At 44.8% G+C, this 27,227-nt stretch overlaps 1 protein-coding gene and 1 long non-coding RNA gene across 2 annotated transcripts in view; one reads left to right on the plus strand and one right to left on the minus strand.

The window, feature by feature from the left end:
- Window positions 1-27,227, plus strand: part of TNNI1 (troponin I1, slow skeletal type) — a 320,788-nt gene that overhangs the window by 75,106 nt on the left and 218,455 nt on the right. The window lies entirely within an intron of this gene.
- Window positions 9,412-23,536, minus strand: LOC120995151. Its single transcript, XR_005777541.1, has 3 exons — window positions 23,442-23,536; window positions 21,701-21,707; window positions 9,412-9,424 (listed from the first exon to the last, which is right to left on the minus strand). It is a non-coding gene; the product is annotated as an uncharacterized LOC120995151 (long non-coding RNA).

Consider the following 27,227-nt stretch of genomic DNA (forward strand, 5'->3'; position numbering starts at 1 on the left):
CCTCCACCACAACACACACAAAAAAAATCCACACACCTGGTAGAGTACAGTGAATGACTGTAAATACTTCTAGTTCTGAAGACTCCAGCGGCTCAGGATCAGTGCTCGGGGCAGCTGGGCTCAGGCTGGAGGTGGGCACCGCTTTGCAGGAAGGAGACCGGGGCTCGGCTCACCCTAGCGTTACAGTGCACCCCAGCACCCCACAGTATGCAGTATAGCACCCCACACTATACAGTACCCCACAGTATATAGTAGAGCAGTATAGCACCCCACACTATACAGTACCCCACAGTATATAGTAGAGCAGTATAGCAGCCCTCAGTATACAGCACCTCACAGTATACAACACCTCACTGTATACAGCACCCCAAACTATACACGATACAGCCCCCCACACTATACAGTACAGCAGTATAGCACTCCACACTATACCGCACCCACAGTATACAGACCCCCACAGTATACAGTACAGCAGTATAGCCCCCCACTCTATACAGGCCCCCCCACTATACAGGCCCCCCCACACTATACAGCCCCCCCACACTATACAGCCCCCCCCCACACAGTATACAATCCCCCAAACACAGTATACAGCCCACCACACAGTATACAGCCCCCCACAGTATACAGGCCCCCACACAGTATACAGCTCACCACACAGTATACAGCCCCCCCACACAGTATACAGCCCACCACACAGTATACAGCCCCCCCCACAGTATACAGGCCCCCCCCACACAGTATACAGCCCACCACACAGTATACAGCCCCCCCACACAGTATACAGCCCACCCCCACACAGTATACAGCCCACCCCCACACAGTATACAGCCCACCCCCACACAGTATACAGCCCACCACACAGTATACAGGCCCCCACACAGTATACAGGCCCCCCCACAGTATACAGCCCCCCACAGTATACAGGCCCCCACACAGTATACAGCCCACCACACAGTATACAGCCCACCACAGTATACAGGCCCCCACACAGTATACAGCCCACCACACAGTATACAGCCCACCACACAGTATACAGCCCACCACACAGTATACAGCCCCCACAGTATACAGGCCCCCACACAGTATACAGCCCACCACACTGTATACAGCCCCCCACACAGTATACAGACCCCCACAGTATACAGGCCCCCCCACAGTATACAGCCCCCCCAGTATACAGCCCCCCCCCCCAGTATACAGCCCCCCACACAGTATACAGGCCCCCACACAGTATACAGCCCCCCCAGTATACAGCCCCCACACAGTATACAGGCCCCCACACAGTATACAGCCCACCACACAGTATACAGCCCCCCACACAGTATACAGCCCCCCACAGTATACAGGCCCCCCCACAGTATACAGGCCCCCACACAGTATACAGCCCACCACACAGTATACAGCCCCCCCCCCACAGTATACAGGCCCCCACACAGTATACAGCCCCCCCCACACACAGTATACAGCCCACCACACAGTGTACAGCCCCCCCACACAGTATGCAGCCCACCACACAGTATACAGCCCCCTCCCACAGTATACAGCCCCCACACAGTATACAGGCCCCCCCACAGTATACAGGCCCCCCCACAGTATACAGCCCCCCACAGTATACAGGCCCCCACACAGTATACAGCCCCCCCAGTATACAGGCCCCCACACAGTATACAGGCCCCCACACAGTATACAGGCCCCCACACAGTATACAGCCCACCACACAGTATACAGTCCACCACACAGTATACAGCCCACCACACAGTATACAGTCCACCACACAGTATACAGTCCACCACACAGTATACAGGCCCCACACAGTATACAGCCCACCACACAGTATACAGCCCACCACACAGTATACAGCCCCCACAGTATACAGGCCCCCACACAGTATACAGCCCACCACACAGTATACAGCCCACCACACAGTATACAGCCCCCCCCCACACAGTATACAGGCCCCCACACAGTATACAGCCCACCACACAGTATACAGCCCACCACAGTATACAGCCCCCCCCCCCACACAGTATACAGCCCACCACTATACAGTAGTTTACAGTATATTAACATAACAGCCCCTGTCACCTTTTTCTGATGTAATGTTCACACAAAAAAGCTCCACAGAACACTCCTGGTAGGACCTGTGATGACCTCATAGCCATGTGACCAATAATTGCTAGGTTACTGGTCACATGGTGAGGATGTCATTAAGGTCCTGATCACAACTTTAACACAGTACGATCATGATGCCTGGACTCAGTGCAGGCAGGCACGGCAGCACCCCTGTGTAGCTGACAGCTTGACACCCGGGGCAGTAGCTAGCAGGGCTCAAGAGGCAGCTGCCTTGGGCCCCCCAGGAGCAACTGGGCCCGGGGCAGCTGCCCCTTTTGCCCCTTGGTAAAGACGGCCCTGGGTGGACTACAGTACCCTGAAATATAATCAAAATTAGGGTTACTCACTTTAGAAAAAAGACGACTGAGGGGAGATCTAATAACTATTTATAAATATATCAGAGGTCAGTACAGAGATCTTTCCCATCATCTATTTATTTCCAGGACTGTGACTGTGACGAGGGGACATCCTCTGCGTCTGGAGGAAAGAAGGTTTGTACACAAACATAGAAGAGGATTCTTTACGGTAAGAGCAGTGAGACTATGGAACTCTCTGCCTGAGGAGGTAGTGATGTTGAGTTCACTAAAAGAGTTAAAGGGGGGCCTGGATGTATTTCTGGAGTGTAATAATATTACAGGCTATAGCTACTAGAGATGGGTCATTGATCTAGGGAGTTATTCTGATTGCCTGATTGGAGTCGGGAAGGAGTGGGGAAAATTGGCTTCGACCTCACAGTTTTCTTTTTGCCTTCCTCTGGTTAAAGTAGTTCAATAAATCATTTACCCTGTGTTCCAAATTCAAGAAAAAATTGGTATACCAGAAAGAATATACAGTCGTGGCCAAAAGTTTTGAGAATGACACAAATATTAGTTTTCACAAAGTTTGCTGCTAAACTGCTTTTAGATCTTTGTTTCAGTTGTTTCTGTGATATAGTGAAATATAATTACACGCACTTCATACGTTTCAAAGGCTTTTATCGACAATTACATGACATTTATGCAAAGAGTCAGTATTTGCAGTGTTGGCCCTTATTTTTCAGGACCTCTGCAATTCGACTGGGCATGCTCTCAATCAACTTCTGGGCCAATTCCTGACTGATAGCAACCCATTCTTTCATAATCACTTCTTGGAGTTTGTCAGAATTAGTGGGTTTTTGTTTGTCCACCCGCCTCTTGAGGATTGACCACAAGTTCTCAATGGGATTAAGATCTGGGGAGTTTCCAGGCCATGGACCCAAAATGTCAACGTTTTGGTCCCCGAGCCACTTAGTTATCACTTTTACCTTTTGGCATGGTGCTCCATCGTGCTGGAAAATGCATTGTTCTTCACCAAACTGTTGTTGGATTGTTGGAAGAAGTTGCTGTTGGAGGGTGTTTTGGTACCATTCTTTATTCATGGCTGTGTTTTTGGGCAAAATTGTGAGTGAGACCACTCCCTTGGATGAGAAGCAACCCCACACATGAATGGTCTCAGGATGCTTCACTGTTGGCATGACACAGGACTGATGGTAGCGCTCACCTTTTCTTCTCCGGACAAGCCTTTTTTCAGATGCCCCAAACAATCGGAAAAAGGCTTCATCGGAGAATATGACTTTGCCCCAGTCCTCAGCAGTCCATTCACCAAACTTTCTGCAGAAGATCAATGTGTCCCTGATGTTTTTTTTGGAGAGAAGTTTCTTCTTTGCTGCCCTTCTTGACACCAGGCCATCTTCCAAAAGTCTTCGCCTCACTGTGCATGCAGATGCGCTCACACCTGCCTGCTGCCATTCCTGAGCAAGCTCTGCACTGGTGGCACTCCGATCCTGCAGCTGAATCCTCTTTAGGAGACGATCCTGGCGCTTGCTGGACTTTCTTGGACGCCCCTGAAGCCTTCTTAACAAGAATTGAACCTCTTTCCTTGAAGTTCTTGATGATCCTATAAATTGTTGATTGAGGTGCAATCTTAGTAGCCACAATATCCTTGCCTGTGAAGCCATTTTTATGCAACGCAATGAATGCTGCACGTGTTTCTTTGCAGCTCACCATGGTTAACAATGGAAGAACAATGATTTCAAGCATCACCCTCATTTTAACATGTCAAGTCTGCCATTTTAACCCAATCAGCCTGACATAATGATCTCCAGCCTTGTGCTTGTCAACATTCTCACCTGAGTTAATGATTACTGAAATGATCTCAGCAGGTCCTTTAATGACAGCAATGAAATGCAGTGGAAAGGTTTTTTTGGGATTAAGTTAATTTTCATGGCAAAGAAGGACTATGCAATTTATCTGATCACTCTTCATAACATTCTGGAGTATATGCAAATTGCTATTATAAAAACTTAAGCAGCAACTTTTCCAATTTCCAATATTTATCTAATTCTCAAAACTTTTGCCCACGACTGTACACTACTTGCAAAAAGTTAGGAATATTTGGCTTTCAGGTGAAATTTTTGGAAAATGTAAAAAGTTCACGCTACAGTGATATTATATCATGAAAGTATGGCATTTAAGTAGAAGAATGCAATGGTGATTTCCTAATCTCAAACAATTTATTGAAACAAAAGCCAACAACAGTCTCAATAACTTGTCATGTGGTCTTGAGCATCAATTAAGGCTTGACAACGTCTTATGCGGTTCACAAGTCGACTTATATGAGCTTAGGCATGGCATCCCACTCTTCTTGAAGGGCGGACCTCAGGTCATTGAGGTTCTGAGGTACAGAGTTATGTGCCTCTAAACGGCGACTCAACTGATCCCATAGGTTTTCAATGGGATGCAGGACTGGAGAAAGTGCAGGCCACCCCATTTGAGGTACCCCAGTCTCGAGCAGCCGTTCCCTAATAGTGCGACCTCAATGTGCTGGTGCATTGTTACCCATGAAGATGAAATTAGGCCTGTGTTGTTCATGTAGAGGCACAATGACTGGATTAATTATGTTATTCAAGTAGTATGGGCTTGTCACTGTACCATTCACAAAGTGATGGGCAGTTCTGTATTGACTAGATACACCTGTCCATACTGTAACACCAGTGTTGTCCAGTAACAACAGTGGGTGATGCATGGCACACTCCTTGATGTCTCCAACATCGTTGGCGGCCATCATTTTTGCTCAGCGTGAATCAACTTTCATCAGTGAACAGCACTGAGGCCCACTGGTCCCTCATCCAGCTTAGATGCTTCATGGCCCATGTAAGATGATGATTTCTGTACCTTGTGGTGTGGTCAGGTACCCTTGAAGGTCATCTAGCATGCAGACCACGCTGATGTAAATGGTTTTGAATGGTCTGACATGACACTTGGGGGCCTCTTACCTCCCTTTAATGTGCCTTTAATGAGTTGTGTCACATTCATCATCGCTGTGAGAGACCCTGCTTATGCAGTTCAACAACCCGACCACGTTCAAAAAGGGTGAGTTTTTTTGCCTTTGCCATCACAACCTGTGACTACCTGACAGAAAATGACAATGAATCCACATCTTTGCATAGATTTGGCATTTTAAAGGCATGTGGTCCTAGAATTTGGATCAGCTAAAAAACAGCCTGTTTCAGTTTAATCGTTATTTTCAATTAATTGAATGCTTAAAAAATGTTTTGTCTCACTCTCATTTCTTCTTGTTGCATGTTGAAGCTCTACTTGGAACCTTGATAAGATCCAACAATGTAAAATATGATTTTTTGCCATTTTTCAAGTGGTCTTAAACTTTTGATCAGGACTGTATCTCAGTGAAATTTTCTACCCTGCACTCACCATCTTTATTATAGAAAAGTGTTTTTATTAATGTAATGCTTCCCCTTTAGCATAGCTTTCATTTCTACTTTAGAGGAAGTAATAACTTGTTGCTTAGCATTGATTGTAGACATATAAACAGATGTGAAGGTTTTTCTATAATTTGGGACAACAGAATGTATGAATTGTCAAAAGGTCATGTCTGGTCTTAACATAGGAACAATTTAAAATGCAATTAACTTGTTCATGACTTCCACACTCCTCCAACTATTTGTAGATTTCAATGGTTTCAATTTTCTGTCAGTCGATAATCATTGGGGTAACCCCACCTTTGTCACATCCGAACGGTAGTGTGCATAGGACAGCAATTTTTCCTATAGTGTACAAGCATGTCTGCTGGCTTGCAAAGTAGTTATAACTATGCAAATGAGCAGTTTATAATGTGATTAAAATGCCATACATGTACGACATTGTACACACGCAATTGTATGGAGCAGAGGGAGTCCCTGCAGTAAAATTGTGGGGCTCAGATTGGTTTCCATGGCAGCCTGGATGCTGCTGAAGCCTTCCAGGCCTGCCATAGTAAATCCCCTGCTGCACTATACACGAGGCACAGCGCAGCAGGGACAGTGTAAAAATCGTATTCACCATAATAGGGTAAATTAGGTCGAATAGTACAAAGGATCAAAAGATCCCAAGTTCTAGCCCCCCAGCAGGCTAATAGTAAAAAAAAAAAATTAAAACACCAAAATATTAACAGTTTTAATCAACCACCTTTCTCAATTTTACATATAAAAACATATGAACAATTAAAAAAAATAAACATATTAGATATCGCCACATCCGAAAATGTCTGAACTATTAAAATATAATAGTAGCATAAAAAAATGAAAAACATGCGATTCACCATTTTTCTTTTGGAATTTTGACCTCCCGAAATTTTTTTATAACAGTGATCAAAAAATACCACAAAAAATAATACCAATAAAAATTATAGTTCATTATGCTAAAAAACAAGCCCTCATGCAGCTCTGTAGACTACAATCTAAAAATGTTATGGCTGTCAGAATTTGGTGATGCAAACAGAATTTAGATTTTTTTCAAAGGTTTTTATTTTTTTTAAACTAATTAAACAAAATAAAACAATACAATTTTGGTATTACTGCAATTGTATTGAGCCACAGAACATATTAAGTCACAGAAATGACGTCATGTCATTTTAAGCACACTGTGAACGCCGATGTCAAAACCCCAAAACCTTGGCGGAATTGTGTTGTTTTTTTTCAATTTTACACCACAAAGAATTTTTCCCTGTTTTCCAATATATGGTAAATTAAATGGTGGCATTTAAAAATGCATCTTGTCCCAGAATAAATGAGCCCATATGGCTACATGAATGGAAAAATATAAAAGTTATGGCTATTGGAACGTGGGGAGGAAAAATAAAACATGTAAACATGAAAATAGGCTCGGTCTTTAAGGGGTTAAAGGAAATGTATAATCAGAAAATGACCTATTATTTACATTACATTTTTATGTTTAACATATTTTTAAATAATTTTTGATGATACTATTTTTAATTTTTCATGTCACTATCTATATTTTAACATTATACCACAATATCCTGCAGTTTTTGCACTAGCCACTAAGCCTAATAATAGGTTTCACTTCTTGGTCTGTACAGATCACTTTACAGCAGTTATCTGCTTATCTATATAGAGGTGATACAGCCAGAATTAGAATGACAGATAAGATATGATCCACCAATTGCAATAGGCGATTATCAAAGCTCATCTATCCTTCCTTGTACAATCACCTCTGCACAGGTCATAGATAGAGCATGGCTAGAAAACGCTCCAATATAAGTCAATGAAGTCTCCGCCTGACCATTGAGGCTGCAGTGAAGCAATTTTCTTAATGCTTTCTAAATACTGTTAAAAGGGGTTGTCCGGGATTGGGGACATGGTTGCAATAGTACTATAGTGACATACATATTACATACATGCATGTCCTACCCTTGACAGATATTTGTGAAGCCCAGTTTTCATATATGAAATTATTAGCCGGAAGTGTTTGTTTTCTTAGACCCGGTGACGTACCGGGTCCCTTGCAGGCGATCGCAGCCTCTTCTTCCGGCTGCTAAGGGAGCCCGGTGACGTCACCGGCAGCCTAAGTAATTATGCAGAGTTGAAGAAGGGGCAGTAACAAGGCTGGCCGACATAGGCTGCCGGTGACGTCACCGGACTGGAGGGGCGTGGCTTAGCGCTATGTCGGCCAGCCTTGTTACCGCCCCTTCTTCAACTCTGCATAATTACTTAGGCTGCCGGTGACGTTACCGGACTGGAGGGGCGTGGCTTAGCGCTAAGTAATTATGCAGAGTTGAAGAAGGGGCGGTAACAAGACTGGCTGACATAGCGCTAAGCCACGCCCCTCCAGTCCGGGGACGTCACCGGTCATGCAGCTTTCTATAAGGGGGCGGATAGATGGAGGAGTGGACGATATGAGGGCGGCGGGTGCAGGGACGAGATGTTAGACTGTAGAAAGTGGGAGATGCCGTGCTGCGCTAGGACCCACAGTGCAGTGCGGCAGGAAGTGATCGCACAGATAAACAACTATGTCAACAATCTGTTGGGGACCGTAGGAGCCATGCAGCAGTGTAAAAACGACCTAAATACATCTGGGGAACCTTGACTCGGCTAGTAATAGTGAGTAAACTGTTTTTAAAAAATAATTTTGATCTCGGACAACCCCTTTAAGAACAGCTTCAGCCTGATGGCAAGCCCCCATAATCATGTTGTGAGAATAGAATAAAAAAAATTAAAAATAAACTCTAATGAGAAAATAAAAAGAGATTATAAAAAAGATGTGTGTTACTATCTGGTTTTAACTGTCAGAAAAATATTTTGGTGACACATTTCCGTTAATACAGCTGTCGTAGAACTTCTATACATGACACTTTTCACTGTTAGGTCCATTTACCCGTCCGCAATTGTTTGCAGTTCGCAAATTGCGGATCTGTAAAACACGAACACCGGCCATGTGCATTCCGCATTTTTATAGAAATGCCTTTTCTTGTCCATGGCAGCCATGGACAAGAAAAGGCATTTCTATAAAAATGCGGAATGCACATGGCCGGTGTTCGTGTTTTACAGATCCGCAATTTGCGAACTGCAAACAATTGCGGACGGGTAAATGGACCTAACAGTGAAAAGTGTCATGTATAGAAGTTCTACGACAGCTGTATTAACGGAAATGTGTCACCAAAATATTTTTCTGACAGTTAAAACCAGATAGTAACACACATCTTTTTTATAATCTCTTTTTATTTTCTCATTAGAGTTTATTTTTAATTTTTTTTATTCTATTCTCACAACATGATTATGGGGGCTTGCCATGTTCTATTTTTTTTCGGGGCAGCGGAATGGAATTGCTGATGCGAACAGCACACAGTGTGCTGCCCACATCTTTTGCGGCTCCATTGAAAATTAATGGGTTCGCGCCCGTTGCGCAAAATTGCGAAATGGATGCGGACAGGGCCGGTGCAAGGATTTTTGCCAACACAAGCGAAGCTACATTTTGGCGCCCCCCCCCTTGCAGCTCACCTGGCCCTGGTCCCGTCTGCAGCAGTTGGCTTCTCCTCTGTGGGGTCCTGGTATCTTCTCTCTGCTTCAGACAATCGCTGGTTTGAGGACCGTATTTTTCGCCCTCTAAGACACACCTAGGTTTTAGAGGAGGATAATAAGAAAAAAATATTTTCCATTACACCTCAGGTCAGACCAGCAATCAGACCCCCAATGTTAATCAGATCTCAGCTCACAGCCCCAATCAGACCCCCAATGTTAATCAGATCTCAGCTCACAGCCCCAATCAGACCCCCAATGTTAATCAGACCTCAGATCAGACCCCCATGTCAGACATCAGCCCCCATCCATCAGCCCCCCATGTCAGCCATCATGCCGCCATGACAGCCATTAACCCCCATGTCAGCCATCAGCCCCTATCCATCATGCCCCCATGTAAGCCATCATGCCCCCATGTCAGCCATCAGCCCTACATGTCACATTTCTCCCTCTCCATGTCAAATCATCCCCCTATGTCACATCAGTCCTCCATGTCACATTTCTCCCCCTCCATGTCACATTTTTCCACCCTCCCCCAGGGTGCGCCCTAAGGCAGCCGCTTGGTCTGCCTTATGGTAGCACCGGCCCTGGATGCGGACCCATTTTGCGGACGTGTGAATGGACCCTTATACATGACTTCTGATGCACACAAAGAAAACAGAAACAGTGACAACACCGAACCCTGTGGTGCACCAACCCAACTTCAGTCACTATCCAACAAGCACATTCCCCAGCAGACTAACTGGGGTCTGTTCACAATCCATATCCTCAAGTGCCAAGAGACTACAAGTCTTTTCAGTTTCCCATTTACAAACCGGATTCCAAAAAAGTTGGGACACTAAACAAATTGTGAATAAAAACTGAATGCAATGATGAGGAGATGGCAAATGTCAATATTTTATTTGTAATAGAACGTAGATGACAATCCGAGTAAATGTATCATTTTAAAGGAAAAATACGTTGATTCCAATTTTCGCGGTGTCAACAAATCCCCAAAAAGTTGGGACAAGTAGCAATAAGAGGCTGGAAAAAGTAAATTTGAGCATAACGAAGAGCTGGAAGACCAATTAACACTAAGTAGGTCAATTGGCAACATGATTGGGTATAAAAAGAGCTTCTCAGACTGGCAGTGTCTCTCAGAAGCCAAAATGGGTAGAGGATCACCAATTCCCACAATGTTGCGCAGAAAGATAGTGGAGCAATATCAGAAAGGTGTTACCCAGCGAAAAATTGCAAAGACTTTGCATCTATCATCATCAACTGTGCATAACATCATCCGAAGATTCAGAGAATCTGGAACAATCTCTGTGCGTAAGGGTCAAGGCCGTAAAACCATACTGGATGCCCGTGATCTCCGGGCCCTTAAACGACACTGCACCACAAACAGGAATGCTACTGTAAAGGAAATCACAGAATGGGCTCAGGAATACTTCCAGAAACCATTGTCAGTGAACACAATCCACCGTGCCATCCGCCGTTGCCAGCTGAAACTCTACAGTGCAAAGAAGAAGCCATTTCTAAGCAAGATCCACAAGCTCAGGCGTTTTCACTGGGCCAGGGATCATTTAAAATGGAGTGTGGCAAAATGGAAGACTGTTCTGTGGTCAGACGAGTCACGATTCGAAGTTCTTTTTGGAAATCTGGGACGCCATGTCATCCGGACCAAAGAGGACAAGGACAACCCAAGTTGTTATCAACGCTCAGTTCAGAAGCCTGCATCTCTGATGGTATGGGGTTGCATGAGTGCGTGTGGCATGGGCAGCTTGCATGTCTGGAAAGGCACCATCAATGCAGAAAAATATATTCAGGTTCTAGAACATCATATGCTCCCATCCAGACGTCATCTCTTTCAGGGAAGACCCTGCATTTTTCAACAAGATAATGCCAGACCACATTCTGCATCAATCACAACATCATGGCTGCGTAGGAGAAGGATCCAGGTACTGAAATGGCCAGTCTACAGTCCAGATCTTTCACCTATAGAGAACATTTGGCGCATCATAAAGAGGAAGGTGCAACAAAGAAGGCCCAAGACGATTGAACAGTTAGAGGCCTGTATTAGACAAGAATGGGAGAGCATTCCTATTTCTAAACTTGAGAAACTGGTCTCCTCGGTCCCCAGACGTCTGTTGAGTGTTGTAAGAAGAAGGGGAGATGCCACACAGTGGTGAAAATGGCCTTGTCCCAACTTTTTTGGGATTTGTTGACACCATGAAATTCTGATTCAACATATTTTTCCCTTAAAATGGTACATTTTCTCAGTTTAAACTTTTGTTCCGTGATTTATGTTCTATTCTGAATAAAATATTAGAAGTTGGCACCTCCACATCATTGCATTCAGTTTTTATTCATGATTTGTATAGTGTCCCAACTTTTTTGGAATCCGGTTTGTAATAACTTGGGTCTAATAGTGCTGAAGGCACTAAAAAAGTCAAGAAAAGTAATCCTGACAACATTCCCTTTAATCTACATATAAATTACAGCATCCTCTACACCAGTGGTGCGCAACCATTTTTCGTCTGAGGGCCTCACTAGACTTGGTATAAATTTTGCGGGCCGGAACCAGGTAGCTTTGCCAGAAAGAAATGCAAACGCTGTGAGGGGGCACGTGTGAGCATAACTACTGTGAAGAGGGCACATATCTGGCATAACTACTGTGAGGGGGCACATATCTGGGCATAACTACTGTGAGGAGGGCACATATCAGGGTATACCTACTGTGAGGAGGGCACATATCAGGGTATAACTACTGTGAGCTGTGAGGAGGGCACATATCCGGGCATAACTACTGTGAGGGGGCACGAGTGAGCATAACTGCTGTGAAGAGGGCACATATCTGGCATAACTACTGTGAGGGGGGCACATATCTGGGAATAACTACTGTGAGGGGGCACATATCTGGGCATAACTACTGTGAGGGGGCACATATCTGGGCATAACTACTGTGAGGGGGCACATATCAGGGTATAACTACTGTGAAGAGGGCACATATCAGTGCATAACTACTGTGAAGAGGGCACATATCTTGGCATTATTACTGTGAGGGGGCACATATCTGGGCATAACTACTGTGAGGGGGCATGTGTGAGCATTACGTCTGTGAAGAGGGCACATATCTTGGCATTATTACTGTGAGGGGGCATGTGATGTATACATGTGTGTAATGTATGTAGTGCAGTATGTGATGATCACACACTGCACTACATACATTACACACATGTATACATCACATACTGCGCTGTCACCTTCTTCTGCAGGTCTACCTGATCTTTAGGCTTCAGTCAGATCCTCCACCACCATGCTTGCACCGTATGCCCGACACCACCAGGAGCTGGCCCCTCCTCCTTTCATCTCCTGCTGGCTTCTCCTACAGCAGGGCGCTCTATCTCTCCAGTGCCCGCCCAATCTTACCAATCAGGGGCATAGCTAGAAATGACTGGGCCCCATAGCAAAAAAAATTATGGCCCCCCCCCTCCCGTATCTCCCACCCCCACATACCTATCGGACCTCCCACCCCTCCCAGAGCTCCCACCCAAACACCCCTCCATGACCTCACACCCCAACATCCCCACAGCCCTCCCTAGATCCCCCTTCAGTGTCGTTCACAGATATCCCCCTTCAGTGCCGCCCACAGATATCCCCCTTCAGTGCCGTCCACAGATATCCCCCCTTCAGTGCCGTCCACAGATATCCCCCCTTCAGTGCCGTCCACAGATATCCCCCCTTCAGTGCCGTCCACAGATATCCCCCCTTCAGTGCCGTCCACAGATATCCCCCCTTCAGTGCCGTCCGAAGATATCCCCCCTTCAGTGCCGTCCACAGATATCCCCCCTTCAGTGCCGTCCACAGATATCCCCCCTTCAGTGCCGTCCACAGATATCCCCCTTCAGTGCCGTCCACAGATATCCCCCCTTCAGTGCCGTCCACAGATATCCCCCTTCAGTGCCGTCCACAGATATCCCCCCTTCAGTGCCGTCCACAGATATCCCCCCTTCAGTGCCGTCCACAGATATCCCCACTTCAGTGCCGTCCACAGATATCCCCCCTTCAGTGCCGTCCACAGATATCTCCCCCACCGAGAGCCGCTTCCTAGCTAATTTATTCACTGCACTTGCCTCTGTGAAATTGAAGAGAAGCGCCGTAATCTCGCACAGGCGCACTGGCAGAGGCCAGGAAGACTGTGCATGCTCACTTCGATGCCTCTGCCAGTGCGCCTGTGCGAGATTACGGCGCTTCTCTTCAATTTCACAGAGGCAAGTGCAGTGAATAAATTAGCTAGGAGACGGCGCTGGGCAGGGAGATTGCAGGCACAGGCAGCATTGCTTTGCTGCCTGTGCCGTTCGCAGCACGCCCTGCGCTGATAAAGTCCGGTCACTGCGCGGACCGCATGACACGGCTTCGCGGGCCGCATTTGGCCCGCGGGCCGCAGGTTGGGCATCACTGCTTTACACCAACTTGCAGTTTTTACGCAAACTGAAGGGGGTTGACAGTGCAGTTAGTACCAATCTCTGAAATACTTCATTATATGTGAAGTAAGTGCCACAGGGTGATATTCATTTAGTGTCGCTGGTCTGGTGACTTTAGAGAAAGGGACTGCACACAATCATAAAAGGTCATATACTTACCATTTTAATCCCCTGTTAGTTCCGGGGCTGCTGATTCGGTCCACATCTTCAGTTTGTGTTTTACAGGCTACAGCGGTGGCTGCAGCAGACAATTAGTCGATCACTGCCTTCAACTCAGGGGATAATGGGCCCCCTCCTCTAGCAACTTGATAGTAACTCCTGTGCAACCCCCACTCCTGAGGCCTGGCAGCCAGTCCATCCGTTTCCTATAGTGTCAATGTATATAATGTTTTGGATGCACACAAGCTGTGCTTTCTTATTAACTGTCTGCTCTAAATTACAAGTTGCAGGTTGAGGGGAAAAAAAGGAAAAAAATGTGTATGCTAGGTGTTCCCCTAAGTGACTTTGGTGGTGGTTGAGGGGGGATTAGCACTGGGACGCCAGGGGAGTGGTGGAATTACGAAAATCTTGTATTAAAAAGAATAACAAAAATATATATATAAAAATATATATATCATGGAAATATTTATATGTACATATTTTCCTATAAAAAGGAGTTTGTGGTTGTGGGTATTTAAAATCAGGAGTGAATAGTATTAAAACAATAATAACAGTATGATATTGTAATACTGGAAAATAGTGTAATATATACAGTTGCAAGAAAAAGTATGTGAACCCTTTGGAATGATATGGATTTCTGCACAAATTGGTCATAAAATGTGATCTGATCTTCATCTAAGTCACAACAATAGACAATCACAGTCTGCTTAAACTAATAACACACAAATAATTAAATGTTACCATGTTTTTATTGAACACACCATGTAAACATTCACAGTGCAGGTGGAGAAAGTATGTGAACCCTTGGATTTAATAACTGGTTGAACCTCCTTTGGCAGCAATAACTTCAACCAAACGTTTCCTGTAGTTGCAGATCAGACGTGCACAATGGTCAGGAGTCATTTTTGACCATTCCTCTTTTCAGAACTGTTTCAGTTCAGCAATATTCTTGGGATGTCTGGTGTGAATCGCTTTCTTGAGGTCATGCCACAGCATCTCAATCGGTTTGAGGTCAGGACTCTGACTGGGCCACTCCAGAAGGTGTATTTTCTTCTGTTTAAGCCATTCTGTTGTTGATTTACTTCTATGCTTTGGGTCGTTGTCCTGTTGCAACACCCATCTTCTGTTGAGCTTCAGCTGGTGGACAGATGGCCTTAAGTTCTCCTGCAAAATGTCTTGATAAACTTGGGAATTCATTTTTCCTTCGATGATAGCAATCCGTCCAGGCCCTGACGCAGCAAAGCAGCCCCAAACCATGATGCCCCCACCACCATACTTCACAGTTGGGATGAGGTTTTGATGTTAATGTGCTGTGCCTCTTTTTCTCCACACATAGTGATGTGTGTTTCTTCCAAACAACTCAACTTTGGTTTCATCTGTCCACAGAATATTTTGCCAGTACTACTGTGGAACATCCAGGTGCTCTTGTGCAAACTGTAAACATGCAGCAATGTTTTTTTGGACAGCAGTGGCTTCCTCTGTGGTATCCTCCCATGAAATCCATTCTTGTTTAGTGTTTTACGTATCGTAGATTCGCTAACAGGGAAGTTGGCATATGCCAGAGACTTTTGTAAGTCTTTAGCTGACACTCTAGGATTCTTCTTCACCTCATTGAGCAGTGTGCGCTGTGCTCTTTCAGTCATCTTTACAGGACGCCCACTCCTAGGGAGAGTAGCAGCAGTGCTGAACTTTCTCCATTTATAGACAATTTGTCTTACCGTGGACTGATGAACAGCAAGGCTTTTGGAGATACTTTTATAACCCTTTCCAGCTTTATGCAAGTCAACAATTCTTAATCGTAGGTTTTCTGAGAGCTCTTTTGTGCGAGGCATCATTCACATCAGGCAATGCTTCTTGTGAAAAGCAAACCCAGAACTGGTGTGTGTTTTTTATAGGGCAGGGCAGCTGTAACGAACACCTCCAATCTCATTGATTGGACTCCAGTTGGCTGACACCTCACTCCAATTAGCTCTTGGAGATGTCATTAGTCTAGGGGTTCACATACTTTTTCCACCTGCACTGTGAATGTTTACATGGTGTGTTCAATAAAAACATGGTAACATTTAATTCTTTGTGTGTTATTAGTTTAAGCAGACTGTGTTGTGACTTAGATGAAGATCAGATCACATTTTATGACCAATTTGTGCAGAAATCCATATCATTCCAAAGGGTTCACATACTTTTTCTTGCAACTGTATATGCGTATATATATAAGGCGGACATGGGGGACCTACTTCACCAGGGAGGGAGGTATAGGATAAGCATATGACACCTATACCCTCCCCTCACCCGCCGAGATCGCTTGATAGGGTGGTATGAACTCGCCTCCACGTCCCAGAAGAATGACACCAGGGTTCCAAGTGGAGAGTTCTTTAATGGTAAATAGCTCAACGCGTTTCGGGGTGTATATCCTCCTTTCTCAAGAGCAAATAAAATACAATACAAGAGTGTACATGGCAACATACAATTATATCTGTCAACACGTATTTACTTATATTTTTTGAGATATTATAGGTCCTCTCATCAATATTTTCTCTCTAAAGTTAGTTTACAGACCCTTTTTAAAATATACTTTTTATTATTAATACTTAAAATAAATGCCCCTTAATGGTGGCTTGATGTCATACACAGGGTGCAGGCCTCCAGCCGGCTACTCCTATTGTAAGATAGCATCCGCCACAGTTATGACATACAAACAATACAGACTTACAAAGTGTATAATGTGAATAGGAAGGTAGATGGTTGGTGTGGGAAATCTTTCCCTAATACACACTCTCTCTCACCTCTGCCCAGGGGTCGCCCCTGATGGTGGGGTTCCCTGTCCACGTACCTTCCCTCCTTTCCCTATGACACCCTAACAGTGATAGTGTAGTGTAAACAATTAACATATAGACGATACTGCCACAACATGGCACCCATTCAAGGGCTCCTCAGGGGGTCTCAATTTCAGTAATGCAAAAAATCTAATGACACATTTTCAAGTGTTTATCCCAAGATATATACAATAACACTTTTTGCAATGTCTAAATAGATGGTACAATCACCATATATACAATATCCCATCCGTCGTCTCAAATAGGTATTGCAGACGTCATAAAGAAATGGTACTACAGACCTTATCAGATGGGGGCCGAGTATCGTGCTAGCTCCTATTTTGATGATGGGTGCTGCTACCTGTAATCCAACATATATAGTAAGATAAAAACATTAGATGCATATAGGGATGTATACAGAGAGACCCTTAGTCAAGGTCTTACTCCTTACTTCAACATCCAGGGACATTCAAGTGCACTTACAGTTTAACTCCCAGCTCCTGACGTGACTGCCTCCTCCCAGGGTCGATATCTGCGCTCCTCAGGCACTTCCGGCCCGTGGAACGCACGCCACGGCCTTACTTCCGGTCTGGTGGAACGCAAACGTCACTTCCGGTTTTTCGATTCACCAGAACACCGGCCTATAGCAATTATTAGAGGTAGGAAGACGTCATAGCACTCCTTTGTGAAGGAACATATAACGCAGGAAGGAATCAGATTAAAAAGGGACAGGGATCTTATAAAAAACAGGGCAATAGAAGGAGAAGATGGGGAAATCAACAGGGTGGGAACTATCAGGGTGTACCCCAAACGATCCCACAACCCACCAATTTGTGCCCAACCCCAGGGATGATATCCCAACAAACTGCATTACCATCTCCCTCACCGGTACCATTACCTACTGCTTTATCCTCTTTTTTAGGCCAGGGTCAACCCCCCTACCAACTGAGAGGCAGGAACAGATAAGTGATAGTCTACAAATAATTAACTTATCCCCACGGTCCTTGACTGAGACCGAGGTTTCGGTACTGCGGACTGGCCTATCCTTTGTCCCCACGACAAACTACAGGGTGTTTACCTGGGTCAAGGATGTGGACCTATTCTGCAGGAAATTGAGATGGAGGAAATTCTTTGAGAATTCTAATAAGCAGTCATATGAGAAACTAGGAATACAGGACAGTGATAGGGCAGATATGGAACTGCTCATGGAACTATGGAAGGAAGGCTCGAGGGGACCTGGAGAGGGCCCCTTCACTAAACTTAGCCTAAAAAGCACCAAGTGTCACCGCCAGCTCTGTGAGAAGATCTGGCAGACGTTCTTCTCTACCTGTTGTATGATGTTCTTTGTTTTGGTTTAACTTTCTATCTCCTTTCCTTCGCACAGCTGTCACCTATTTGCACTGATTGTCTCCCTTTATATTCCCTCCCATACTGCCTCATTTTGCGGTTTATACTTCTTCCTGGATTGTGTTCACTGCTGCAGGCTGCTTCTCCTGATTCCTCAGATAAGTCTGTTTCCTTTATTTGTGTTTTCTTGCTGGCTTGATTGTAGGTGACCCTGACTCCGTCCGTATTAAGTGCAGGGAGCCGGTGGTCGTGTCCCCTCACTATTGTAGGGTTTTCAGGTGTCACATAGTATAAAGGTACGAGGGCATGCAATCTTCAACCATAAAGATCTTTGCATGGGCATAGCAGTCAGGGAGAGCTCTAGGGGTTTTATAGGGCTCACCCATATGCTCCTTAGTTTGGGATCAAGCCAGTTGGATGTTTATTTATAAGTTCCAGCTTTCTGCAACACCATCCGTGACATTATAAACCGCCATAACCGTCTTAAGCATGGATCCGGTTTCAGCCTTGATTGACCACATGCAAGGTCTTTCACTGGAGGTAGCAGATATCCGTAAAACTTTGTCTCAGTTTCAGGTGACCGGTTCTGCTTGCGTTCATGGAGTTTGTTCCGAGCCTAAGATCTCGCTTCCGGATACGTTCTCCGGGGGTAGTGAGAATTTTGTTTGCTTTAGAGAGGCTTGCAAACTCCATTTTCACCTACTTCCCCATTCCTCTGGTGATGAGGAGCAGAGGGTGGGGATCATCGTCTCACTGCTCAGGGATAACGCTCAGTCTTGGGCCTTTTCGCTGCCGGTCGGGGCACGTCCCCTCCGATCGGTGGATGAATTTTTTGTAGCCATGGGATAGATATATGATGACCCGGATCGTATTGCCCTGGCTGAATCTAAACTGCGTCTTTAATGCCAGGGTAAACAGTCCGCAGAGATATATTGTTCTGAATTTCGGAGATGGGCAGCTGATACTGGTTGGAATGATGCTGCACTCCGAAGTCAATTTTGCCATGGTCTATCGGAAAGATTGAAAGATGCATTTGCTTTTCATGAGAGACCAGCCTCGTTAGAATCTGCCATGTCTCTAGCTGTTCGTATTGACAGGCGTCTAAGGCTACTTTCACACTTGCGTTGTTCTTTTCCGGCATAGAGTTCCGTCACAGGGGCTCTATACCGGAAAAGAACTGATCAGGTATGTCCCCATGCATTCTGAATGGAGAGTAATCCGTTCAGTTTGCATCAGGATGTCTTCAGTTCAGTCGTTTTGACTGATCAGGCAAAAGAGAAAACCGTAGCATGCTACGGTTTTATCTCCGGCTAAAAAAACTGAAGACTTGCCTGAATGCCGGATCCGGCATTTTTTCCCATAGGAATGTATTAGTGCCGGATCCGGCATTCAGAATACCGGATTGCCGGATCCGTCCTTCCGGTATGCGCATGCGCAGACTGAAAAAAAGGTGAAAAAATAAATGTCGGATCCGTTTTTGGGTATTCCAATGTTTGCTTTACCAACTCCTATCCATGTCATGGCTATTGATGCTACTCCTCTTATTGGTGGTACAGTGAGCTCATGTACCTCAGAGATTTCTCTAACCGTGGGTGTGTGCCACTCAGAGAGATGTTCCCTTTTAGTCCTGGAGAACCTACCGGCTGAGGTGGTACTAGGGTTGCCTTGGCTCCAACTACATAACCCCACTATAGATTGTTTCAAGGCGGAGTTGGTGAGATGGGGGCCTAAGTGTGACTCGTGCTTGTCCATGGTACAGGCTGGGGAATCAGTAAAGTCTGATACCTTACCCACTGTTGTTAGGGAATATTCTGATGTATTCTCATCACCAACCCCGGAGGTTCTACCCCTCCATAGACCTTATGATTGTACTATAGAGCTAGTAGAGGGGGCCAAGTTTCCTAAGGGCGAATTTATAATCTTTCTAAGCCTGAACGCAAGGCCATGGAAGATTATATTAAGGAGAGCCTTGGTAAAGGGCATATTAGACCTTCTGTCTCTCCTATGGGGGCGGGGTTTTTCTTCGTTAAGAAAAAAGATGGTGGTCTTAGGCCATGTATCGATTACCGGAGATTAAATAAAATCACTGTCCAGAATAGATACTCCCTCCCATTGATTCCGGATTTATTTAACCAGGTTCTGGGGGCAACCTGGTTTTCCAAGATTGACCTGAAAGGGGCATACAATCTAATCCGAAGCAAGGAGGGAGACGAATGGAAGACGGCGTTCAATACTCCGTCAGGACACTTTAAATATCAGGTGATGCCTTTTGGACTCAGCAATGCCCCAGCTGTGTTTCAAAACTTCATGAATGACATTCTTAGGGAGTTCTTAGGTAAATTTGTTATTGTCTATCTTGACGATATTTTGATATTCTCTCCTGACTTCGAATCCCATGTGTCTCATGTTAAACAAGTATTAGAGGTGTTAAGGGAGAATCAGCTATCCGCTAAGCAAGAGAAATGTGTCTTTGGTGTACAGGAGATTCTGTTTCTAGGGCATGTTCTGACTCATCACGCCTTCAAGATGGATCCTGGTAAGGTACTAGCAATTAAGGAATGGGTAAGACCTTCATCCTTAAAGGCCTTACAACGGTTATTTATTATGAATTTTTCCGTAATTGCTAAACCGTTGACCGACCTTACTAAGAAAGGTGCGGATTTGGAGAATTGGTCTAGTGAGGCCATTTCTTCATTTGAAAAATTAAAACAGGCATTCAGTAGCGCTCCCATTCTGATCCAGCCTGATCAGGAGAGACCTTTTATTGTAGAGGTGGATGCGTCCGAGGACGGCGCAGGAGCAGTCCTTTCACAAGGTCCTGCTAGCCTCACTAACCTGAGACCATGTGCCTTCTTCTCCAGGAAATTATCTCCCACAGAGAGAAACTACGACATAGGGAATAGGGAGCTGCTGGCTATTAAATGGGCATTTGAGGAGTGGAGGCATTTTCTGGAGGGGGCAAGGCATTGTGTAACTGTTGTCACTGACCATAAAAACCTTATGTTTCTCGAGTCTGCTAAGAGGTTGAATCCCCGTCAAGCCAGATGGGCTCTGTTTTTTACTCGTTTTGATTTTTCCATTACGTTCTTTGCCTCCTCCTCCGATTGTTGTTGATGGTAATCTTGAATTTCAGGTCTCTAGGATTGTGGATTCTCGCATTATCCGCGGTTCTCTCCAGTACCTCGTTCATTGGGAGGGTTATGGTCCTGAGGAGAGGATGTGGGTCCCAGTGGCGGACATTAAGGCCACTCGTCTCATCAGGGCTTTCCATAGGTCTCATCCTGAGAAGGTGGGCTCTGAGTGTCCGGAGTCCACCCGTAGAGGGAGGGGTACTGTCACTGCCAGCTCTGTGAGACGTTCTTCTCTACCTGTTGTATGATGTTCTTTGTTTTGGTTTCACTTTCTATCTCCTTTCCTTCTCACAGCTGTCACCTATTTGCACTGATTGTCTCCCTTTATATTCCCTCCCATACTGCCTCACTTTGCGGTTTATACTTCTTCCTGGATTGTGTTTCCTGCTGCAGGCTGCTTCTCCTGATTCCTCAGATAAGTCTGTTTCCTTTATTTGTGTTTTCTTGCTGGCTTGATTGTAGGTGACCCTGACTCCGTCCGTATTAAGTGCAGGGAGCCGGTGGTCGTGTCCCCTCACTATTGTAGGGTTTTCAGGTGTCACATAGTATAAAGGTACGAGGGCATGCAATCTTCTACCATAAAGATCTTTGCATGGGCATAGCAGTCAGGGAGAGCTCTAGGGGTTTTATAGGGCTCACCAATATGCTCCTTAGTTTGGGATCAAGCCAGTCGGATGTTTATTTATAAGTTGCAGCTTTCTGCAACACCATCCGTGACACCAAGTCACCACTATCATTCTCAAACTGTGAACCCATTGACATATTCCAACAACTTGTGACCAATGAACTTGAAAATCTTAAAGTACCCTATTGCAGGCATGGAAATTTGTCACAATCGGAAGCAGAGGCCTTGAAGATTTTGGAGTCTGATAGATCCATGGTCATCAAGCAGTTCGATAAGGGTGGAAATTTGGTGATCATGGATCCTATTCTGGGATGTGCCTGGACCTCCTGAAAGATGGAGGGGGTTACCGGATCCTGTCGGGAGACCCGACTGATACGTTTAGGGAAAAACTGAGGATCATTCTTCAACTCGGCCTGGTCAATAAGACTATTGGCAAGGCCGAATATGAAATTTTGTTACCTATAGCTCCGCAAATAGCTACCTTCTACAGCCTCCCTAAGGTCCATAAGGGGACAAGCCGCCTTAGGGGCCGCCCGATAGTGTCCGGTATCAATTCTCTCTCCCAAAACAGTGGGGTATATATAGATCAAGTGATGAGGGACTTTGTCCTCTCACTCGTATCGTACACAAGAGACACAATGGACTTTTTGAACAAAATAGAGTCTCTATTGAACCATCTGTATTGCTAGCAAGTATAGACGTTGAGTCTTTATATAGCAGCATTCCTCATGACAAAGGACTACTAGCAATCCAGTATTTTAGCACAAGAGGGACGCATCTCAAAAATCACAACCAATTTTCCTCTGCTTACTGGAGTTTGTCTTGAAGCATAACTACTTCTTGTTCAGGGGCGATTTTATCACCAGCTCAGGGGGGCGGCGATGGGGTGCGCATGTGCCCTTACGTACACTAATCTCTTCCTGGGCTGGTGGGAGGACAACATTGTCTTTCCCGGCCACGCCATATGGTGGCAGGATAAAATCGCCTTCTGGACAAGATATATCGATGATGTTTTTGTGCTGTGGAATGGAACAAGACATAAGTTTAGGAGATTTGTGGATGCCCTTAACATCAATGAGATAGGCCTTAGATTTACTTTTGAGGTCCAGACTGAATGTATCAGCTTCCTGGACGTCAAAGTTTATAAGCAGGGGGAAAGGTTAACAAGCAATGTCTTTAGGAAATCCACCTCAACTAATTCCATTTTAAGATGGGAGAGCCACCACCCACCCCCACTAAAGAGGGGAATCCCGAGAGGACAGTACCTGCTCTGGCGCAGGAACTGTTCATCTCTGGAGAATTTCCATCTAAAATCTAAGAAATTTTACTCCCAACTAAGGGATAGGGATTATCCCAATGCAACTCTAAGGAAGGCTTTCCAGTATGCATTGGGCACAAATAGAGAGGCCTTGCTTACCCCTAAAAAACAAGACAAAAATGAAAAAGCAAAGACCAGACTTATTTCTATCTATGGAAAATCAAGGTTTGGTGGCTCTCTCACTGATAATACTGTGGAATAGGTGCACTGCCACACAGCGCTCCCTGTTGCTGTTGGGAGTGTAAATTGGGTTATAAAAGGGTTTGGCGTCACTCAATATCTGGCGTTGATACAGACAGAAAGCAAATATAGTTCCAAAAGTATTATTTAATATCTCACAACATGTTGTATAAAATAACATAAAACACCTTAAAAATACATAATAATGCACGTATACCCTATTAGGACCACTATGTTAGTTAGTATGCAATTCAATTGTCCTTGTAGGTCATACAAAGTCCATAATGGGTTATGCAGTGATAACCAATTGGGGTAGGTACAGTTAATGTTAGTGTGCAGAGCACTATATCGGTTGCAGGTCTACTTTACCGCTCCTAGTAGTCAAATCGTTGCTTGAATGTAAATCGCAGGAATCACTACTGTTAGCCGTCCGGCTGTTTAGCTGTGAACTGCGAGCTGCAAGGACCTTTGGAGGCGTGGTTGATGAATCCCCGTATAGCTGAGTATACTCTGACCTTTCAGGACCTGACGGTGGCGTCCCACGTGGTATCGGTCGGATAGGTCAGGTGGCTCTTATTTCAAGCGGGGGTTTCAAATAGATGCAAAGTTCATTTGTAGTTGTAATCGTCTTCCTTATCTTGTCCCACACTGTCTGCCAACCACTGTCTGCCAACTGTCTGGTTGGCAGACAGTGTGGGACAAGATAAGGAAGACGATTACAACTACAAATGAACTTTGCATCTATTTGAAACCCCCGCTTGAAATAAGAGCCACCTGACCTATCCGACCGATACCACGTGGGACGCCACCGTCAGGTCCTGAAAGGTCAGAGTATACTCAGCTATACGGGGATTCATCAACCACGCCTCCAAAGGTCCTTGCAGCTCGCAGTTCACAGCTAAACAGCCGGACGGCTAACAGTAGTGATTCCTGCGATTTACATTCAAGCAACGATTTGACTACTAGGAGCGGTAAAGTAGACCTGCAACCGATATAGTGCTCTGCACACTAACATTAACTGTACCTACCCCAATTGGTTATCACTGCATAACCCATTATGGACTTTGTATGACCTACAAGGACAATTGAATTGCATACTAACTAACATAGTGGTCCTAATAGGGTATACGTGCATTATTATGTATTTTTAAGGTGTTTTATGTTATTTTATACAACATGTTGTGAGATATTAAATAATACTTTTGGAACTATATTTGCTTTCTGTCTGTATCAACGCCAGATATTGAGTGATGCCAAACCCTTTTATAACCTTATTTCTATCTATGGCACTGCAAACAAAGAGGTAAAAGAAATGCTAGAAAAATACTGGGCAATCCTTAAAATGGATCCTGAAGTGAGTAAGAACATCATGTCTTATCCAAGTGTTACATACCGTAAAGGCAGAAGCCTGAGAGAGAGGCTGGTGCGCAGTCACTATGTACCGGTGGCACCGCCAGGAACTTAGCTGGACCGTAGACCCATGGGTATGTTTAGATGTGGAGCATGCAAGGCATGTGCCTCTGTTTCCACCTGTAAGACAGTTACTTGTTCGGCGACTGGCAGGGTTTTCACCATAAGAGACTTCATCAATTGTAGGACCAAAGGGGTGATCTATATTTGTTATATTTGTCAGTGCCCATGTCCAAAAGACTATATAGGGAAGACTTATAGGGAACTCAGGAAAATAATCTGTGAACACCTTAATGATGTAGTGAAGAAGAATATAACGCCAGTCGCCGACCATGTAAATGAATTCCATGGAGGAAGTGCTAAGGCTCTAAAATTCTCTGCATTGGAGTGTGTACCCATGTCCCCTGGAAAGGGAGACTGGAATAAAAAAATCCTCCAAAGAGAAGCGGAGTGGATTTTTAGATGTAAGTCTCAAGCACCCCTAGGCTTAAACGAGCGACTATCTTTTACCTGCTTTATTGAATAGGATAGGTCTGGTCTAAATATAGTTGGAAAGGAGAAACTGGTCAGACCGAGGATCTGGACCATACTCTAGATGGACGATATGGAATTGGCTAGTAAAAACATATATAAGAAAAATTTAAGAATTTTTTAATCAAAGGATCAACCTGAAAAGAGGAGTAAGCGCCATAAGCTTCTGTTTAAGCTACTAATGATAGTTCAAAAATTGGTCATGGGTGTGGGAAGCACTCAAATAAATACAAAATGACGCTATCAGAGTCATGATTGTGATCAGTTATGAATCAGGATTTGTATCCTAGGATCCGAGATTCCCCTATGTTCTAGATCACTGGATGATTAAATAGAATTATAGCATCATAAGTCACTGGAAAAAAGGACCGCTCCCCCCATGCAGGAGGCATATCAGGGGTTAAACTGTTCACTGTTTGGCTTGAAAGGAGTGCTATGACGTCTTCCTATCTCTAATAATCGCTAGAGGCCGGTGTTCTGGTGAATCGCAAAACAAGTGACATTTGCGTTCCACCAGATCGGAAGTAAGGCCCAGCGTGCGTTCCACGGGCCGGAAGTGCCTGAGGAGCGCCGATTTTAAAAGTACAGATTTTCCCATGTATGCCACTGCCATATCGACCCTGGGAGGAGGCAGTCACGTCAGGAGCTGGGAGTTAAACTGTAAGTGCACTTGAATGTCCCTGGTTGTTGAAGTAAGGAGTAAGACCTTGACTAAGGGTCTCTCTGTATACATCCCTATATGCATCTAGTGTTTTTATCTTACTATATACACTCACCTAAAGAATTATTAGGAACACCATACTAATACGGTGTTGGACCCCCTTTTGCCTTCAGAACTGCCTTAATTCTACGTGGCATTGATTCAACAAGGTGCTAATAGCATTCTTTAGAAATGTTGGCCCATATTGATAGGATAGCATCTTGCAGTTGATGGAGATTTGAGGGATGCACATCCAGGGCACGAAGCTCCCGTTCCACCACATCCCAAAGATGCTCTATTGGGTTGAGATCTGGTGACTGTGGGGGCCATTTTAGTACAGTGAACTCATTGTCATGTTCAAGATTTTTTTTTTTAAATGATTCGAGCTTTGTGACATGGAGCATTATCCTGCTGGAAGTAGCCATCAGAGGATGGATACATGTTCTCATTCTGTTTACGCCAAATTCGGACTCTACCATTTGAATGTCTCAACAGAAATCGAGACTCATCAGACCAGGCAACATTTTTCCGGTCTTCAACAGTCCAATTTTGGTGAGCTCGTGAAAATTGTAGCCTCTTTTTCCTATTTGTAGTGGAGATGAGTGGTACCCGGGGGGTCTTCTGCTGACGTAGCCCATCCGCCTCAAGGTTGTGCGTGTTGTGGCTTCACAAATGCTTTGCTGCATACCTCGGTTGTAACGAGTGGTTATTTCAGTCAACGTTGCTTTTCTATCAGCTTGAATCAGTTGGCCCATTCTCCTCTGACCTCTAGCATCCACAAGGCATTTTTGCCCACAGGACTGCCGCATACTGGATGTTTTTCTCTTTTCACACCATTCTTTGTAAACCCTAGAAATGGTTGTGCGTGAAAATCCCAGTAACTGAGCAGATTGTGAAATACTCAGACCGGCCCGTCTGGCACCAACAACCATGCCACGCTCAAAATTGCTTAAATCCCCTTTCTTTCCCATTCTGACATTACGTTTGGAGTTCAGGAGATTGTCTTGACCAGGACCACACCCCTAAATGCATTGAAGCAACTGCCATGTGATTGGTTGACTAGATAATTGCATTAATGAGAAATAGAACAGGTGTTCCTAATAAT

The sequence above is a fragment of the Bufo bufo genome, chromosome 3 (assembly GCF_905171765.1).
Source record: "Bufo bufo chromosome 3, aBufBuf1.1, whole genome shotgun sequence".
NCBI classification, from domain to species: Eukaryota; Metazoa; Chordata; class Amphibia; order Anura; family Bufonidae; genus Bufo; species Bufo bufo.